The sequence below is a fragment of the Pteropus alecto genome, unplaced genomic scaffold (genome assembly GCF_000325575.1).
Source record: "Pteropus alecto unplaced genomic scaffold, ASM32557v1 scaffold239, whole genome shotgun sequence".
In the NCBI taxonomy this organism is placed as follows: Eukaryota; Metazoa; Chordata; class Mammalia; order Chiroptera; family Pteropodidae; genus Pteropus; species Pteropus alecto.
The window spans coordinates 6,899,894-6,919,513 of record NW_006494613.1 but is presented as its reverse complement, the minus strand read 5'-3'; the positions used below and the strand labels follow the sequence as shown (position 1 = coordinate 6,919,513).

The window sequence follows — 19,620 nt, the reverse complement described above, 5'->3', positions numbered from 1 at the left end:
GTTTCTTAACTTATATATATTTATCCTTTAGTCTTCTTTGACCTTACTGGAGAGCTTGCTGCATATGTATTTAAATTCCTGAGAGAGAAAAAATATCTTATTAAATTTACTGATAATAATAACACTTCTCTCCAAAAGAACATATGAGGTAACATTTTTTTTCTCTAAATATGTGTGCAACATATCAACAAAAATGTGCATTTTCTTAGTAAATTTAGACATGAAGAGGAAATTAAATTTAAGTTGCTATGCAAAGAGAATACTAATTTTTAATTTAGGAACAAAGCTACCTGAACATTTCAGATCTTTTCCAACTAAAAATGCAAAATGTTAACAAACACAATCCTTAGATACCTAAGTAATATTGGTGGATTATATGGATTGATGATGGTGTGTTTACTCTACTAGAATTTTTTTAAGAGTGACCTTTGATTGTTAACTTAATTGAAACACATTTAAATTAGATGATACCTATCTAGGTCTCGGACAGCATTCACATGTTAACAGAAATGAGTGGTATGTTAACTGATGGAGTCCCATCATGGTTTCATCAGTAACTAGTAGCTAATTGAGGCCTTAAGAAGAAAACTTAGAGGTTCCATTTGCCCCCTGACTCTTGATTGGCATAATGTTCCTGAACTCTAATCTGGTGAGAATATTTTATGGAAGAGTTGTACTCTAGGATATGCAGAGAGCTAACATTCAATACTTGCATTTGTTGTTTCCTTTTATTAAAAACTACATACTCTCTCCTTTTTGCTCTCACTGATCATTTAAATTTTAGGATTCTTGTCTATGGCCATGCCACTCTGAACAAGCCTGATCCTGTCTGATCTTGGAAACTAAGCAGGGACGGGCCTGGTTATTACTTGGATGGGAGACTACCTAGGAAGACCAGGTGCTGTAGGCATAAAAAATAGAAAATAAGGGATTGTAAACTGACAAAGTCCTTGCAATCTGTGAGGTCAAACAAGGGTTGCCTCACCTAAAATAAAATAAAATTAAATTAAATTAAATTAAATTAATTTTAGGATTCTTAAATCTTTTTACCTTTATGCAAATTAAAACTATGAAGTCTTTTAATGTTTAAATGGTTATATAATATTCTCTTAAATTTTAGGTTCAGAGTTTTATAGGCCCTATCCTTATTTTCGTATACTCAATAAATCTAGGATATTTTCTTTGCTTATTATGCTTTTCACTTTAAGACTTCTAAAACTTGTGAAATTTGAATCAGGTAGCAAAATGCGCTTAGGTTGTTTCTCACCCCTCCTTCCTAACATTCATTCACTCTGATTCTAAAATGGTAATGGTAGAGCTAAATCATTTTTATGTGCTTATATTGCATGGTTAAGTACTTATAAAATTTACCTACCCTGAGGGATCTGATTACAATATCTACATCGGAGGATTTTATTTCAAGTTTCAATCATTTAGAATTTTAGTGGTAGAAGAAGGCTATCTTTTGCATTGATTAAAATCAAATAGTTCAAGTAATTATTCTAGTATCTGGATTTCATTTGAAAATGTTTTTATTTATATAATATTGAAAACCTATGTGTGTCCATTTCTACAAACAAAAAAAGGTAAGACCACATAGGATTAAAATGGAATCCTCTAGAGTGATCTCAACAAGTACTTATTGTCTAAAAGTATCTGTGGGACAAACAAGAGACATAAGTGACAAAATCTCTACACTTCTTTACCTTAGGGCAATTAACTATTTGTATAAAAAAATTACAATACTTTTTTTTTAACAGAGTCTCCTTGAGAACCAAAACATTTACCTTATCCATATATCCTCAGCTTCTAGTGCAGTGTCTGAAACATATGGGGAACTGAGTCAATATTGGCTAACTAAATAAGTATAGAATGCTATTAAATGGAGAGTTTGACAGTGGCTAGAGATTGAAGTGTTTTGGACACATAGAACTTAAGGATAATCTCTAAATATTAGAGAAAGATTTTTACAAAGGAGAGCAACATAAATAAAATAGTAGTGGCAGATATTAACCTAGGAGATTAGGAAATAGTAAATTGAACTAGACAGAGCAGTTGTCTTGAGAATTAATGAAAGAGAGATAAAATGAGTATACACTTTACTCTTTTGAGATGAAGACCATATTCAGAAAGAAATGAGTTCCTTTAGTTTTATATTCATAATATTCCCATCTCTTTCTTTTTTTTTTTTTTTTCTTTTGACACTTTCAGGATTTCTGAGGATAGAAACAGTCTCTCTAGAAAAAATAGTATTTGTTATATTATATAAAATAAAAGATCATGACTCAGCATAAAATTAGTAGGGTGATGAGTAAAGCTGAATGTTTCCTCTGATGAGATACCCTATCTCTGTTGGCTTTTCTCTGGACATTGCATTCACTAGATCATACATGAACTGGTAAAGTTGTACCAGTAAAGCTAAAGAGAGATGTTGCTAAGTCCATTTTAATTTCTCTAAGTTCCTAGCTGTGCAAATTGTGTCTGTTTAAATAAAATACACATTACCCGAAATAGTTGGTTCTGTTTAACTGACAGGTGGTACAAGTTACAAATAATTATTATAATACTTATGATGATAATAATAGCTAAAATTCATTCAGCCGTTATCATTTGACAGGAACCTTTCTATAATCTTCCCACATATTAACTCATTGAATCACCTTAGCCACCCTGAAGTGAAAACTATTACTATGTTCACATTACAGATGAGAAAGATGAAATACAATATATTTAAGTACGTTAACTGAGTCATATGGCTAATAACCAGCAAAAACAAAATTCGAACACAGGCATTCTGACTTTGGAGCCCGTTTTATAAAGGTCTTGAGTATTAAATCTGAAATTTAAGGTTGTATTAGTAGAAAATGAGGGGCCATTGTGAGATCTGGAACAAAGATGTAAGATGATGAACGTTTTTTGTTTCTTTGTTTTTGCTTTTTTTAAGAAAAAAAATGATAAAATGATAATGTAAAGGGAAGTTACTAGTCAGGACAGGTGAGAGGCAGAATACCCTAATAGAAGGCTACTATATAGTTTTATAATTGATGTGAAAAGTGTTTTCTCAAAATGATAACAGTCATAACAGTTGTTCTGAAAATATATCATAGGAATTTAGAAGAATAAAACAGTGTCACTAATATTTCAATAAGATATAGTGTGTGGATGTATACAAAGCAGTTTAATAAATTCTATGCATTCCTCTTGCTAGGGAATAAATTGTCACCTTTCACTTTCTGGAAATGTATTGATACAAGTGACCAGAAGTACTTAAGAATAAACAAACAAAAGCAAAAATTTTAACTTTAAAAAAATTACCAGCACACATTTAGATGCTCTGTGTAGATTAGAAAATGCCTTTGTGCTATTGATTTTAGTACCTAAAATACCTTTATTTATTTGATAATTAATAAAATCAGCAATACCTTGACAAACAGAAAATGACATGGCTCAAGATTGGTTGCTTCTTTTGGGAGACATGGTTAGAAAATTTTTAGAAATTAAATATCCAAAATTATGACAGCCTTTGCTCTTAACGCTGGAGATGCATAAATATGTGCACATCATCTCAGGCAAAATGAGTGCCAGTAGCATTAATTTAGAAGCTAAAAATGTCCGTGGAAGATTCTTTTTTCCATAGAGTGCAAATGACTCATTCACTCAAAAAATATTATCGATTATTTACTGATTTAGACACTGATGGTACCTCAGTGAACAAACTTTTCCAAGTCTTTATATTCTTTAATTTTTACTTCTCTATCCATCACATATATATACATGCATGTGTGTGCACTTGCACATATACAAATACAGAACTAGTGATGGGTAGAGAAAAAAGAAAAAGAGCCTCCAAATGTAAGTTTTTGTTGGTTTCTTCTTTGCTAGAAACTGGTTTTATTATTAAGTCATATAAAAAAAGAATGAGAATATTCAAAAGAAACTTAATAAAATACTACTTTGTCGTAAAGGGCAGGCAAAAAACTTTAAGCTACCATGATGCTTAGAAAGCAGAAGAAAGAGGTTAAAGAGAAAAACACATAATTTGTGTATACACACACATACAAACATATACATACACACATTAAAAAACCTACCTTCCATCATGCAACTTACATTCTAGTGGGAGATTTCATGAATTTTTTATCTTATCTTGAGATATAATGTGCATATTATTTACTAGGACTAAAGTCATAAAATCATAAATGAAGTAGATAATTCTAAGAGAATAAAAATCCCAAATGAAGGCACTTGATGAATAATGAATATTCAATTTGTGCAATGCTATCACAAATAATCAATTGTCCAGAATTTACTCAAGGACAAGTTTATAAAGATTCTCTAATTTTATTTATTTCTAAAACAAAAGTGTATTGGCTGTAGACACTAGATTAAGTGTGTAATACTTTGTGCCCTTATAATTTCCACCAAACTCTCCATATTACCTTGAGGCATTAGAAGCTGTATCATTCAGAGTTCAAAGAAGCGGAATTAGTAGAAGATATACATTAAGAGATTTATTGCAAAGAATTGGTTTGCAGGATTGTGGAAGTTGCTAGGCAAGTCTGAAATCTCTAGAACAGGTCATCAAGAGAGCAGGCTGGACATCTTCTGCTGCATGGACTGAAGCTACTGTCCACTGGCAGAATTTCTTCCCTCATGGAAGCCTAATCTATGTTTTTAAGGTCTCTCAGTGATTGAATAAGGCTCATTTGCATAATTTATTCAGAATAATCTCTTTTAACTAAAATGAACCGATTATGGACTTTAATCACATCAATAGAATATCTTCACAACAGCCCCTAGATTTGTGTTTGGTTGAATAATAGGATGGTAGCCTAGCCAAAATGACTCATCAAAAGAACTATCACAGAGGATTATATGATACATGTAACCAATTTGATGTACATTGTTTAATAATAAAAACATTCAACAGACAATTTCTTTTGGGTAATATTTGAATTTTGGCAGTTTATTGATCCAGAGGGGATGATAGTCTTTCAGGCTTTGGAACTTGTGTGAAACCTTAGATAACATATAACTTCCTATTATTTGAAAATAGTAAGGATGTTTTGACATTGATTCCCAGTAATTTGAATCAGCTCCTTCCCCAAAGGCTTTGTGGACTACCTCCTTATGATGAAAAATGAAAAACTCTCTGGGAGAATACTCAGCATTTACATAACATTTTAAACAACTTCAAATAAATGAATCATTCTATTTCAGAAAGAAGTCAATAAGTTTGCACAGTGCCTCTTAAGTAAATAGTGTCGAGGTGCCTCAAATAATTATTGATGCCAAACTACACCTAATAGCTATATACACAAAAAGTATTACTGCAATAAGCACTGCAGCAAAGTAAGGTTTTCTAGTCAAAATACACTATCTATACTAAAAGTACTGAGCTATTAAAATACTAAGAGCATTCTCTAAAGAAATAGAACAAAAAATCATCGGATTTGTATGGAAGCACAAAAGACTTCCAATAGCCAAAGCAATCCTGAGGAGAAAAAAAAAACCAAGGCCAGAAGTATCACTCTACTTAACTTTAAATTATACTACAAAGCAACAATAATCAAAACAACATAGTATTATCAGAAAAACAGACACACAGACCAATGGGACAAACCGAAAAATAAACCCTGTATATATGGGCAAATAATTTCAATAGAAGAACCAAAAACATGCAATGGAGAAAGGAAAATCTCTTCAGTAAATGTTGCTGGAAAAATTGGAAAGCCACATGCAAAAGAATGAAACTGGACTGCTATGTATCATCATACATCAAATTTAACTCAAAATGGATCAAAGACCTGAATATAAGATCTGAAACAATAAATTGCATAGAAGAAAACATAGGTACTAAATTCATGGACCTTGGATTTAGAAAGGATCATACCTCAAAGGTAAAGGAAGTAAAAGTAAAAATAAATGAATGGGACTATATCAAACTGAAAAGGTGTGCACAGCAAAAGAAACCATTAACAAGGCAAAGAAGCAACCATCTGAATGGGAGAAGATATTTGTAAACAATGCCTCCGATAAGGACCTAATTGCCAAAATAGATAAAGAACACACACGTCTCAACAATAATAAAACAATAAATCTGATTAAAAAATGGGCAGAGGACCTGGACAGTCATCTCTCTCAAGAAGACATACAAAAGGCCAACAGGTATGTGAAAAGATGCTCGACATCAGTAATCATTGGAGAAATGCAAATCAAAATCACAATGAGATACCACCTCACACCTATTAGAATGTCTCTTATCCACAAGACAAGTAATAACAAGGGTTGGAGAGTTTGTATGGAAGAAGAAACCCTCATACACTGCTAGCAAGAATGTAAATTGTTACAACTGCTCTGGGAAACAGTATGGCAGTTCCTTAGGAAACTAAGAATGGAACTACCATATGACCCAGCAATCCCTCTTCTGGGTATTTATCCAAAAAACTTGAAAACATTCAGCCACAAAGATATATGCATTGTTCACAGTGGCCAAGACATGGAAACAACTGAAAAGTCCTACGATAGATCACTGGATAAAGATAAGGTGGTACATATATATGATAGAATATTACTCGGCCATAAGAAAGATGAAATACTGCCATTTGCAACAACATAGATGGACCTTGAGATTACCATGCTTTAATAACTCAGACAGAAAAAGTTGAGAACCATATTCTTTCACTCATATGTTGGCTATAAAACTAAAAGCAACAAACAAACGTGACAAACGGCGACTCATGGACACAATCGATTAGTAGTTACCAGAGGAAAGTGGGGGCTGAGGGAGATAGATAAGAGCAAAAGGGGTTAAATATTTTGTGGTGGAAGGAAATTTAACTTTGGTTTGTGAACACACAATGCAATATACATATGACATATTACTGAATTGTACACTTAAAACCTATTTAATTTTATTAACCAATGTCACTCCAAAAATTTTAATAAAAAATTTCTGAGCTTCATCATTGTGAATTATGACATTGTTTGAATGACAAATACTTACCGAGCATTTTCTCATGTGCCAGGAACCATTCTAAGCTCTAGGGAAGCATTAGTTTTAAAAAAAGTCAAGAATCCCTTTCCTTACAGAGCTTACATTCTGGTAATGTAGAGAAGGTGCAACATAAAGTAAACAAGACATAAATTAACTTTTAAAGCAATACAGAATGTGGTAAGTGCCATGGAAACAAAATTTGATCAGCATAAGAGGGATTGGGTGTGACAAGGTGTACTGAAATTTTAAATGAGGTGTCAGATTTGTGAAGGTCATAGTTGAGCAGAAACTTGAAGAATTCAGGAAAGTAAGCCCTGTGGCTCTCTGGGGAAAATGTTCTAGCAGAGGGAACTTGCAGGGTTTTTAAGAAACAATATGACAACTAGGCACCCATGCTCCTTGACAGGACATGACCCTCTGCCCAGCCCCATGATGAGGGTTTCTTCTACTCTCTAGTCTTGGGATCCAAAGTGTTTTGTGATGGTCCCAGGTATCGGCTCCCCCTGAGAACAAAACGGGTAGTGTGTGCATGAAAAGACATAAGAAGACTTACGTAATCTCTTCTCTGATCTCCAAAGAGCCTCTTAAACTAATAACCCATCTCAATCCCTCCAGGTGAGCATCTCCAGCGTCTCTTCTTATATCTAATTAGGAAGCACAGATGAATATGTGGGGTTTTCCTTTGTCTTGGTAATCAGAAAATGCAGGAACAAAGGTCGGAGTCTACCTTTTTATTCCTCCACCTCAGCCAGATCATTTTATTTCTAACTTGGAATTGTAATTTCCATGTCTCATTCCTTTTTTCTACCAATATTTTTCAAAATAAATAATAGAATATGTAGAACAACAAAAAAATAAGACAACTAGGCATTTGCAGAAAGAGCAAAGGTACACGGTATGAGAATAGGGAGGTTATTTGAGGCCAAATTTGGATGTCCTTGCAGGCCTCTGTAAGAAATGTGTCTTTAATTGTGAAATAAAGGAAGAGCTTTATTGACTAGCTCTGAGCAGAAGAATAATCTGACTTATATTTCAATGGAATCATCAAGGATGTTGTTTTGAAAGAAAGCTATAAGGGAACAAGAGTGTAAAAGGGAAAAGCAATTGAAGCTAGTGCAATAATGGAGGCAGGTGAAAATTGCAGGTGGGACGGGGATGATAGTGGTAGTGGAGGAAGAGAGAGAGGTACTTGTATTCTGTCCAGTTATAGAGATGGCAACAATTTGATTTTGTATGGATCATATGATCATGAGATTGATCATCTGATGTTAGATAACATTATAAACCTCTACTCTAAATGTCTATCAAATATGCATCTTCCTGATGAATTACCATCTAAAGAGACTGCTGTGTACTTTTGAAGTCAAGTATTAGTACTATAATTTTTTATTGCTTGATATTTTCTGCAGATATTAAGAAAGCATGCAGACATATTTTCGTTGAATTTGTTAAAGGATTTTGACTACATTTATATTAATAGCTGCTTCTTTAATTATGTATATCATGTAGTATTTAAGACTTATTGGTTCTTTTATTTTTCCCGCCCTCGCACAATTGTAAATGTTAAACATGGTATAACCAATGGTACTATTGGAGAATTTCACCATGATTTCCTCTTATAAAACAATACCATGAAGTGTTTTCTAAGAATTATTTGAATTCCAAGATTGGATTTTGGTGGTGTACTTCTACAATATAGTCAGCAATGTCATTATCAGGGTAATGCCATTTTTAAAATGTGAATTTATGGAAATTGTGCATTCAATATTTCTTTACTATTTAGAGTAATGAGATGCAAGAACAGCAGCTTTATAATAGAGTTTGTTCATCCACCTGAACTACACAAAGTGAGCATTGCACTTTTCTGTAGAAAAGTATTTTCTTTATTTCAAGACTGAGTGAAACCCTCTTAAAATATGAGTCCCAGGCAGCAAGATAACTGACACAAAAATATTTTAAAAGAGCTTGGAATCATCCATTTAAACATATTGTTTATAAACTTGTTCCAGAAATCATGATCATATTCCATTTTTTCCCAGTGATTCATGATGTACATGGCCTGCAGTGCCCAGATTTTTTTTAAATTTTACTTTATTTTTCAGAATCTTATGCTTGCTACTAAGAATATATACCTGATCACATTAAAATAAGCAAAATTTGAATAGACTTTTCAGTAAGACATAGTTTCACTGACACTAAAACTAGTCTAGGCTAATCCTATTGTGAATGAATAAAACATTTTACTATAGAAATTTGTAAAACCCTAACATGTTCTTATTGTGAACCCTGGGATTTAGGATAGATAGATGATGGATGGATGGATGGATGGATGAATGGATGGATGGATGGATGGAGGGATAGGGAGATAAATATCTAGATTGATGTTTGATGCATAATAACACCCTATATAAAAAGAAAAACATCCATACATATTTCTTTCATTTCACCTGTGATATGCTATTTCAAGAAAAGACTGTTATGCGAACATATGAAGATTGAGACAAGAATATCAGTGAAGGAAACTCAACTACATTTCCTACTACAACTTCTATCTAAATTTAGCTTTCAGTCTAATTCAAAATCACTGCTACCACAGATTCCTGTCCCTTTTCCTTCTTTTCTTCTATTCTTTCATTCTTGGCAACATTTTATATGTTATTTATTCCAAGCTGTTCAAAATCTCTCCCTGACCTATTGCACTACATTTTTACAAGGACCATGTGTAGAGTCCCAAGATCTGGCAAATAGTTAGGACAACTCCTTTCAAATTCTGCTGCCTGAGAAGCAGGAAATGATTCTATTACCTGTTAAAAACTAGAATACATTGAGAAGTAAATTTCACTGGCAAGGCGCTGACATGCTATTTCTCTCCCTCATCCAAAACAGTAGTAAAATAAATAAATTTAAGGGAAGGAAAGAAAGAAATTATTCAAATAAATTTATTATCCCTCCATTAAAGTCATCTTCATAATGAATGTATTGAAAATGTGTCTAAATTTCATTCACCAGAGGACAAATCTGCCATTTTGAAGCTATGGGACTCTTGGAGTCTATACAGTTATTTTCATTATTTCCGGAGAGTAGCAGGTGTCTATGGGTGCTAAGTCGGAAACAGTTCTGGGAGCAATGTAAGACTTTGGGCACTTGTATATCAGAAGCCAAAGAGAGAGCTATGTTTCTAGAGGATAGCTTTGGCTTATAGAGTCCCAGTACAAGTACATGAATAGCTGAATTTTAAAATACTTATTTGTATTTTAAGATGTTTTAAGGTATATAAGAAAATCATGGTATAAAACTGAAACGGCAATAATTAAATCTTTGTATAGCTTATTTCCTTAACCGATATATTAAAAGACAACCCATATCTACTTTTTTAATGATTCTTATTCTTGCAAAACCCTTTATTTATATCTATAAGTACAGATTATTTTCATTAAGAGCTACCCAGTAAATTTATCCTCCATACAAATGTATATGCTAATTATTATTTGAGTTTCTTTTGGTGTCTTTAAACCTTTGATTTAAAAAAAAAATAATGATGTGTTTAAGAAAACTTTGTTGATAATGCTATTGGAGATATTCGCTCACACTAAAAACATAAATTTAATTTGTTTTAGCAAATCAACAGATTTCTTTCTTCCATAAAAATATTTTGGCAGTGTGGAAGGAGATGCAGCAGTTAGGATCATAGAATGGTCCCTTTTCTTCATTTATGCCAGCTTGTTGACTTGGCAAGCAGCCTTGGTCAAGAAATATAACCATCTTTCTACCATTTGTTAAATTTGCATAATTAAGGAGCAATTATACATGGTATTGTTTTGTAGGAGGCTCCTCAGCTGGCTTTCCCTTATTGTGGTTTCATGCCACTTTCCCATTTTGATTACCAAAAATTGCTTTGACTTTTTGTCATTCTAATGAGGTTAAAAGTAACGCCTATTTATCAGATTGATACATAGTTATTGAACTTGGAAAATAATCTCATGAGCAAAATAAATTTATGGATATTTTCATTTAACTTTTTTGATATGCACATTAAAATTGGCTTAGAGCAACATTAGTTGTTACCTAGTAGGGGTGTGTGTGTGTGTGTGTGTGTGTGTGTGTGTGTGTGTGAGAGAGAGAGAGAGAGAGACAGACAGAGAGACAGAGAGACAGGGAGAGAGAGACTTATAGTCAATAGACAGTTATAAATTAAAACTATATAACTGCTTAGAAAGTTTGGTATTATCATTTTCTTAATTTTCCTTCTGTTTGAAGTATGTGTTATGTGATCATTCTTTTATTATTTCTCACTGATCATCCTGTCAATCCACACTGCGATCAGAATATGATCACATTAGGTTTCCGAAAGTAACTTTATGTGGGCAACTATTTGAATGACATAATAAATCAGTCAATCATGAAAATATTAGCACTATTCTAGGGTGTCAACTTTAAATTTTACAGGTTTCTATCTTACTGCATTGACAAGTAGTCAGCAATTCCCATTTCAAGCTACTTCTGGCAATGTTTTTGAAATGTTTGCAGAATCTCCAATACTCCCTTAGTTAACACCAGGCTTCTGAACTGTTTTATATGAAGACATGGGCATATACAAATGATAAATTTAAGAACAAATAATCATTGATGTCCAATGAAAATCTTTGAAAAAATGAAAAAAAAACGTATTGAAAAAGATTTTTAAAGCCTCATATAATAATTAAATTACATGAGGTAAATTATATATTGATTAAGAAATTTTATAAGAAAAAAATAATGCTTGTTTGCTATCCATGCCACAACCTATGTATACACATTTTTTTAATTTGCAAAAGAAAAATACACAGAATAATATTGTGAATGCTAATACGAGATACTCGTATTGAGTAACTGATTATCATGATTTAATGTACAATATTGCTAAGTAACCTTAAATTCTATAAATAAATAATGAACTTAAACTGATCTAAGCTAAAAAGAAAACATTTTGGATCACATACGGCTAGGTTCTATGCTAAAAAATGTATTTAGGAATAGGTTACTCCTGATTTCTTGACATCTTTCTGTGTCTTATTTTTTCTCAGACACTATAGAGTCGCCAGAGTAGAACTATTCCCTTATGTCCATTCAGATTCAAAGTAAATGAGAAACAGTTGCTTTTCCAGAAAAGTCAGTGAAAGCCTTATCATGCTTCATTGGCTTTGGCTGGTGACATACTTGTGCGTGAACCACTCACCATGGCCAAGAAGTGCAAAGCTGATGGCCAGTCCTAAATCAAGCACCTACCTCTGGACTCAGGAACATGAGAATCATTACAATAAATGAAGGCATGGATAGTACAAACTATCAGGTTAGAAAGAATTTTCTCAGGTCCACTGAAGGGCTTGAAATGGATTGTATATAAGGGATATTGATTTGCAAGTTGGCAAACAGTGCAATAGTTCATCTTATAAAGTTAGTAGACCAAGTCACTTATTCAACTGCGCCCTTTCAACTCCAGTCACTAAATGGTAGCACCCTTCAAAATTAGATCTGAATTTAAACATTTATAATTGGATTAGCATATCTAGTAGACACCTATAACTATTTTAGATAACTGGCAACATTAAAAGTGGCCCTTGATGCCCAAATTCCTCTAGGGCACAATTAAACTTGAATTATAATGGCTAAATGAAGATTCTCATATAAAACCACTACGAACTCTGAAAACTTCATTAGATAGGCCGCACAATTTAGAATGATTCTAAAAACATTTGAAGCGATTTCAGTGTTAATTTTCCCTTTGGAAATTAAATTTCCAGTATCATATATGGTCCTGACAATAATTTCATGAGGTCAACTGAGAACATTTTTTTTCTTTTCAACTGCAACTTAGGGTTCATAAGGACAAATAGCTCACTACGATTATGTAGCTATGATGTGTTGGATCTTGGACAATAAACTGCATCTTGTGATACTAAATCAAATACACAATACTCTGTCTTTCACAATACCAATTTTAGTAAATCATGTGGGGGATATTATTTCTTCCAAAAAATATTTCTTATTTTTAATCTCAGTGATATCTTCATTCCAAAGAAGCAAATGGCATATAACCTATATTTAATAACGATTTTTGAATTCATGGATGGATAATATTTCTTTTAATGTGTAGACTACTTTCTGTACAATCTTTAAAATAAAAAGCAATAGCCTCGAATAGCCTCGCATGGTAAAATGCCAGAAGAAATTGTTTTTGTAAATAAATATTGGCAGTAAGACCACATATTAGGCAATATTAAGGATAGAGTGGAGTCGATTCATGAATAAACAGAATAATGTAATAAATGGAGAGATGACATTTGAAATATGGGGGAAAGATAGATTATATATCAACTAATGTTGGGACAAAGTGTTTAATATATTGAAAAAAATGAAGTTGGCCCTTACTTCACTCATTATTATAAAATACATTTCAAGTGGAACAGAACTTGAACAATAGCAATGAAAATAGTGAAATGTTTAGAAGAAATATAAGATGATGGTTAATAGCATGGAGTGAGAATTGTATTTTTGAGGACAACAGAAAGCCAGATGTATTAAAGAGAATTACTAAGATGTATTACAATACAAGAAATTAAAATATCTATGTAAAAAATAATATTAAGAAAATACAAAAAATTCAAAATATATTTGCAGCATATGTTATATAAAATAGTAACATACACGTTACGTACTATTATATGTAAATATTGTAACAACATGTTACATATTTTATCATTAATATGTAAATAACAAAAAAGCAAAAATTCAGTGGAACATTTGCAAACTACATTTTCAGTGAGATCATAAGAAAACGTGAAAAAGTGCTCAGTTTTACTGATAATCATTAAAACTACAACAATGAGATTCCATTTTTCAATTACAATGTGACTTAAGTTTTAGTGGTATTGTCAAGATTATTGGGATAACATGCTCTCATATTTCTTGATAGACATCTAAAAGACATATACTCTTTGACTTAGCCTCTACTTTTTTTGGAATTAAACTACAAACCACAGATTTGTAAAACTACTTATGTACAAACATGTTAATTTTAGCGTCGTCTATTAACTGAAAACAAAGATCAGTTAAATTAACTGTGCTAGCCATATAATCCATCATTCTGAAAATAAATGAAGTAAATTTATATGGGCTGATATGGAATAGCATCCATAATGTACTGTTAAAGGAGAAAACGAGTGAAATTTAGAAAATATGTTTATATCAATTTATTGGCTTTAAAAAGTAAATGAACATGGAATATTTCTGAAAGGAGTTTCAAGTAACAGTCGTATCTGTGGTTACCCAGGTTATTTACTTATAATGTTTGATTTTTAAAAATATGTTACCATGTGCATATATTACTTTTTATTACTTTTTCAAATGGGTAGGACTACTTTTTAAAACAAATTATTCTGGCAAAAATAGATTCATAGTGCCTTTACTATACACTTATAATTCTTGATCAAGAACCTAGTTTATTCTTAGTTCTATCCTAAACATTTTTTTAAATAACTCTAAAAGTGCTATATGGAAATTATGCCAGGTTTAAACTGCTGATGGCACAAGCTACTTGAACTATACGGTTGTCTGCTTTTTTTTTTTTCCTTCCAACTCATCCTTAGACAGATCTCTGGCCTGAGCTTAGTCCTGCAAACAAGACCACATGGTCTCATTATTGAATGCCCAGTTGGTTTCTAAACAAGGATTTGTAGCTGGTGTGCCAGTTTCCACTACTCTGCTTCAGTTCCCACTGCTCATCAATAAACCATGATGTGCTACACAGAACCCTGTGCCTTGGGGCCAGCCTGTCAATGATAGTGGACCATGAAAAATTATATGTGTTCACCAATCATTGCAGAGAAAATCCAGAGAAAGAGCTCAAAACAATTCTTCAAAGGACTATTCCTAACTTAAAAGCAGGAACAAAATGAACAAAAAGAGAGGAAAAAACAAGCCCACAAGTGAACATAAAAATATACACACAGTTTTAAAAGATGACAATGAAAATTAATATTTTAGATTCTGCATGAACAGTATAAACCAATCTAAAGTGTGCTCTCTGAACTAATCCATAACCAGATAATGCTTTCTGTCTTTAAGAAGATGATTGTGGTAGTGTTAGCATTTCATAATTCTTAGAAATTTAGAAAGTAAATGAATCTATATATATCTGAATCAGTAAACTGTTCAGCAACCTCAATAGTTTAGTTTCTTTGTTAAAATTCACATGTAACTATACACTTAACTATATTTTCCAACTTATCTATGGAAATAAATTATGTAATTTTTAACTTAGACTTTTTATTATATCTTCTCTAATCATATACTTTCCCTATGTTTTTCAACTGTATCTTTTGTCTAGACCACCCCTCTTGAAGTATTGCTCAAAGGCAATTAGAAATGTTTTCTGATTTGATAGATGAATCATTTACCTTATAACCAAACTGAACTACTGTCAGATAAGGAAAGGATGGTAAACTGTACCAACCGAAATGAAAGTGTACAAAAACATATTTTTCTTTATAATTCCATATTTAAATAGAATGCCGTTTCTATTTCTATAATCAATAAATATTTTTGGTCACTTATTGGGTATCAATATGAAAAATAAAAGAATTACCAGAATAGGAGGTTTCTCTACTTAGAGTTTACTTTATAGCCAATTAATATTTACATTACCCAAAGCTTAGAATTTCACGCATTATGTTTACAATAGCTGTAGATACAGGCTGCTTTGGATTAACTATGAAGAGAACCATCATTTCCATGTGGGGATTAAGGGAGTAGGAAAGCTGAACTAGGCAGGATGAACAGAATTCCATCAGGGACACAAGGTGAAAGGCATGTTAAATGGAGTCTAGAAGCATGGGCAAAGGAACAAGGCTGTCTGAGGTTCACTGAAAATGATTGTTATAGCTGATACGAAGGGTGCTTAGGTGTCAGTGACCATCTAGAAAGGGTACTGTAGCCCAGAGATACAGATCCTTTCAGAACTGGCTGAAGAACTGAAAATGAATTTTCAAGACATTAGGACTGTAAGACGGGAAGTGAATTATTAGCTGTGTACTTGTTAATTCTAGAAGCAGAGTGAATGATAGGTGATGGTAAAAAAAAGAGTTGGAGTTAGGGTTGGAAATGATGAAGACAACATATGATCATTTTTGTGAGGCAATTTAGTTAAGAATTGAGACTGTGGTTCAAGTTCTGACTGCCACTTTCTAGCTATGCAACCTGGAGTTTTCTAATTGCCTGAAGCCTTTGTTTCTTCTCTCATAAAATGTGAATAACATGTAGACCTTTAGGGTTGTTGCGAGGAGTAAATGAAATAATGCAGAGGAAATGCTAGTCACGGTCTGCGGCACATACTCAACTTAGCAGAGAAGAGAGCATAGCTTTCCCTAGCCTTGCTATTAAATGAGGAAGACAAAATGTCAGTGCAAGATAAGTATATTCTTAACATGATTGAAGAAAATATTTGATTCACTAAATACTTTCAGGCAAAGAAAAAACTCTTATGTTTGGAAAAAGTTTTCCTTTGTAGATATTAACATACTTGACTTTAAATATTTTAGTATTTGCTTAGTGTTCATTTTAATTCAAAGAAGTACAGTTCAATACAGGAATAATTACTTTACCTACCAAATATCTACATCAACATTTATACAGACTGTTTATCCCTCCTACAAAAGGTGTCCTATTTTCTTTTCTGTATAAAATATGACTATGCAAGCAACAAAGCAAGTCGGAAAAAATGGAGTTTTAAAAATCTGCCTCATGCGCTGTGCATAGCAACCTGGTGCTAGCTGGGGTTTTAGATGTTGTCTCCTATCTTTGTTTGTGAACCACATGCATCATTGGCAATAGGAATCAATGTGTGCTTTGGGAGGCACTCATGTGTACAACCAGGCAGAGCTGTACTTACTTAAGTCTATTTTCATCTTTGCCTTTGGAGCAGCTGTCACAGAATTCAGCCACTGAAAATGAAGAACAAATAAAAAGTGGAAAGTGGTTACTATTTCATTCTTATGTTCATTTGTGCTAAAGAAACTGATTGCAAATACAAATTGTTATATGCAAAACAACTGTCAGCCCCAATATAAATATTCAAGGAATTTTCTTCTAAAAGCTTACTTTTGAAAAACTAAAATGGAATTTATTTTCTGAACATAATTCATCCTGTTACGGGATTAATAAGGAGTTTGTTATTTTAAATTTACCTTTTCCCTCCCTCAAAATTCAATGGGGATATCAATTGCTTAGGAAAAATAAAACTGCTTATGGAAAAGATGCCCATGTGAATTAATGGTGAAAGCAGAAAGAGACTGATATCTGCATCAAGAGATGATTCTTTAAGAATTCATGAATCTTCCTTTACTTATTCATTTGTAGAGGTTAAATGTGAGTTGTTTTATGCAATACTTTATGCTTTGATTAGTCTCGAGTGACCGTTGACCGATCTCATTTCTCTCATGTGAAATACAACTTAGAAAAAAAACAAAGGAAATCAACAACAAACTTCTGTTGCCAAGATGTGCAACTGTGATTAATTTGAAATAAAAATTTATCCATCTAAAAGTTGCTTTTGAAATGCAAAATACCATTTCATTTATTGGTGCCCCTGCATTATCTCAAGTGACTGTGATCTGAGATGACGGCACAGTGTGATAGAATGAGCATTAAACAAGATTCTAAATATCTTCATTCTAGTCCAGCTTTGCCATTTCTGATCAGTATTACAGGCAATATTTATTCAACAAATGTTTACTTTGAACCCACTATATGTCAAGGAAGTTTGAGGTGCTAGGGAATAAGACAATTAAAATGCCTCATCTCATTGGCCTTAAATTTTAATGAGGAAAACAGAAAAAGAAATTGTTAACGTCAAGGTAATTTCAGATGGCAATAAATGCTGTGCGGATAGTAAAATAAGAAATGACCACTGGGTACTACTTAAAAAGGGTATTTAGCCCCTCTGAGAAGTGGATATTTAATTATATCCTTCGACACATCACCTAGCTCATTGAGGCTGCTTCCTAAGAGTAAAATTGACAAAGAGTAATTTCAGTGCACATTCAAATAAATGAATATGTAAAGAGCTATGGAAATAAAACAGTTCTATTAAGCAGAGAGGCAGATTTCTAGAAGAGGAACTGAATTTTCTTTAGCTGTCAAATTGTTATTCCTTTTGCTATTTTCTGTTATAAGCCCTTAGAAAGATCAACATGTTAAATATCATATAGTGGTCTCCCTTCTCTAATCTCAGTTAATGCAAGCTCTATATTCAGAGAACAGAGATCAAATCTAAAGCTTTGTCAGGTATTATCTGTGCATGCTTGGTAAGTTAACTTCTCTGTGCAACAGTTAATGGGATATTCCTTTAATTCCAATCTTTAAAGAGCTTACACCATAGTTAACTTGCATTTGGTTTACTTTAACTCATACTCAGAGTTAGCATGAAATAAAAGTATTTGTTAATGTTATTGTTGCTATTGGTGAAGTTTTTATGATGAAGACCCAACCCTGATAAAGATAAGGCAAAATGATAAGGCATCAGCTACTTGATACTATGCATACTCTGAGGAAGTCTTGAGCCTGAATTGCCCTTGTTCCTAAACTCTGCTTTTCATCCAAATCTGTAAAATGTGGACTACAAAATGTTCATCACAACCACCACCCACATATTGGCAAAAGACACACATCCATGCTCCATGTGACAGACAGGTTAATATTTTTTAAAACATTAATTAGATTCTGTCCACTGAATGATGCCCTCCAGTCACTTTGAAGATAATCTAAACTTTTACAGAGGTCTATGTAGAGCTAAATCATCTGGTCCCTGCCAGACGTGACACTTATTCACTTTCCAAAATGTATTATTGTTTTTGTTTTTTACACCCTTGAAAATACTAAAGGCTTTTCCAACTCACAGCCTTCGTGCATGTTGTGTCTTCTCCTGAAACATTGTCAGCTGTCTCCCCATTCTGCAGATCTCAGCTTAAATATCATTGTCTCAAAAAAGCCTTTATTTCCTGACCCTACCTCCCTCTACCAAATTCATTTCTTGCTGCATGATGAACTAAATGTCTTGTTTCCAACACAGTCTTCGCTTACTTTCTTTTTTGTTCTTTTGGGTTTCTTGTCTGATTTCCCACATCTGACTGTCAGCTTCATTAGGATAAAAATCATCATCTCATTCATTTTTGTGATTTTACTGAGTAATTAACCTATAGTAGAAGTCCAATAAATGAATCAATGATGAATAAATGAATTGATGAATGAATAGATATTCGACATTATAGTTAAAATAAACATGCTTTTCCTTGTTTTGCCAAATAAATACTTAATAGTGTTTTTTTAATGTGTTAGTTTTCTTCTTTGTACAGTTCAGTTAAAAACGATGGTGCTCTTCTTTGATTTAAAAAGAAATACAGTGAAGAGTCAAAACATCCCTATACTACATCAGCCTTTTTCTCTGTCCCCACACTCTAGACTTCCACATTTTTTTCCTTACATTTTATCTTTCTCAGTTTCTCATTAACCCTATTTCCTACTATAATAGACATAAAAGTTATGTGTATTCTTTATTTTACTGCAACTCAAAGCTCTGACTTGATTTTTAT

At 32.7% G+C, this 19,620-nt stretch overlaps 1 pseudogene; it reads left to right on the top strand.

Annotated features, from left to right (window-relative positions):
* The first annotated feature begins 791 nt into the window (after nucleotides 1-791).
* Nucleotides 792-910, top strand: LOC112474559 (annotated as a pseudogene).
* The last annotated feature ends 18,710 nt before the right edge of the window (nucleotides 911-19,620 follow it).